Source organism: Centruroides sculpturatus, unplaced genomic scaffold (genome assembly GCF_000671375.1).
Source record: "Centruroides sculpturatus isolate CEXI.00-Female unplaced genomic scaffold, Cexi_2.0 scaffold65, whole genome shotgun sequence".
In the NCBI taxonomy this organism is placed as follows: domain Eukaryota; kingdom Metazoa; phylum Arthropoda; class Arachnida; order Scorpiones; family Buthidae; genus Centruroides; species Centruroides sculpturatus.
The window spans coordinates 891698-893872 of record NW_019384327.1 but is presented as its reverse complement, the minus strand read 5'-3'; the positions used below and the strand labels follow the sequence as shown (position 1 = coordinate 893872).

General features: G+C 32.7%; 1 pseudogene; it reads left to right on the top strand.

Annotated features, from left to right (window-relative positions):
* The first annotated feature begins 484 nt into the window (after nucleotides 1–484).
* Nucleotides 485–1622, top strand: LOC111628205 (annotated as a pseudogene).
* The last annotated feature ends 553 nt before the right edge of the window (nucleotides 1623–2175 follow it).

Sequence of the window (2175 nt, the reverse complement as noted above, 5' to 3'; positions counted from 1 at the left end):
ATTATGTCTTTTTGTTGTTATTTATTTATTTATTTATTATTGTCATATGTTATGTATCATGTTTAAAATTGTTTTTAACCATTTGCCCTGGCACAGCATAGCCTATATAACTCTTGTGCCAAAAAACAAAAACGAAACAAACAAACAAGAACGCCCGATATGTGTCATTTGCAACGAAAAATTAGCAAATGAGAGCATGAAACCAGCTAAATTAAAAAGGCACCTGGAAACTAAACATGAAGAACTTCAAAATAAACATGCCGATTTTTTTCAAAGACGAGCTGAAAATCTGAAAATAGAAAGTGCACATTTAAAGAAATTTAAAACAATACCTCAGAAAGCATTTCGAGCTTCTTTAGAAGTTTCTTATCTAATAGGAAAAACAATGAAACCCCATACAATTGGAGAATCCCTTATCCTTTCTGCAGCAACCAAGATGACATCAATTATGCATGGTGATAAATATGGAAATGAACTATAAACAATACCATTATCAAGAGATACCGTGTCTCGGTGGATTTCCGAAATGTCACGAAATATCGAGTCAGAAGTCATAAAACGCATACAAAATTCATCTATATTTGCTTTACAACTGGACGAGACTACCGATATTACTAAAATGTCACAACTAATTATTTACGTTAGGTTTATTTTTAATGAAAATATAACAGAAACGTTTTTATGTTGCAAAAGTTTGGAAGGAAAAACTGGAAAAAAATATTTAAAGTAATAAATGAATATTTTTGCAAAGTCCCTTACCCGGGCAAACTGTGTTGCGGTTTGTACTGATGGTGCTGCAGCATTAACAGGTTCGAATAAAGGGCTCATACGCTTAATTCAGAAAGTGGCGCCTCATATGGTATTTAATCACTGTATGATTCATCGGCAAGCTCTTGTTGCAAAAGATATGGATTACACAACATATTACAAGACACTGTTAGTTCAATTAACTACATTAAATGCAACAGCCTCAACAGCCGTCTATTTTCAATACTTTGCAATGAGATGGGCTCAACATATGAGAGATTACTGTTACACACCGAAGTCAGATGGCTTTCACGTGGGAAAATACCACGACAAATATTTGGTTTGAGAAATGAACTGTACATGTTTTTAATCGAAAAAAAAACATAGATTGGCAAGTTATTATATCAATAAAGTTTGGCTAGGAAAGCTGAGCTATTTAGTTGATATTTTCGAAAAACTTAACAACTTAAATTTGAGCTTGCAGGGTGAGAATTCAACTATCATAACTTCAGCCAGTAAAATTCAAGCTTTTAAGAATAAGCTTAGTCTCTGGCAAACTGAACGGAATAAAAACAACACTATGTTCCCTTGCTTTAACGATTTTATCAAGAAAAATAATATAGATATATTTACATTTAAAAACATCATTTCCAATCACATTAAAAAGTTAAAGGAAAATTTTTCGAGAAGATTCAAGTATTTTCCTGAAAATGATCTTGGTTGGATTCGTGATCCATTTTCCTATGACATATGCAGTTCAACTCTTCAAATTAGCGAGAAAGAGCAATTGATATATTTAATTAGTGATTATACTCTTCGAAATCAATTTAAGACTCAGCCTTGCCAAAAATTTTGACTATCCGTGGAAAAGCAATATCCCGTTTTATGCAAGAATGCCATCAGGGTTTTAATACAATTTGCATCAACGTATTTATGTGAAACTAGATTTAGCAAACTAGTTTCAATAAAAACTAAATACCACTCACGTTTAAACCCTGAAAATGATATGCGAATTGCAATTAGCAACATACATCCAAATATCCATGAGATAATTAGAAACTTGCAGCCACATACATTTCATTAAAGGGCAATTTACTGATTTTTATGTTATACAAAAAGTATTTTCTTAAAATTATAAATAAAATTAATATGAGTCAAATATGATGATGTTTTTATTCGATGAAGCAAAAGAAATGCGCAAAATATTGTGAAAGTAGCCAAGGACGCAGAGTTCAATCTACGCCACTTACAGGCACTAGTCGGTAAGACCAGTCCTCTAGGATGCAGATCACTAGATCTGATCTTAAATATTTCATAGGAGAGCAATAAACGCTAGTTGATCTGAACTGCAAAGTTCAGACGTTCCTGTCAGGTTCCCGACACCAGTTAATAGATCTTATTATACGCGGATTAACACGCGTATGTGAT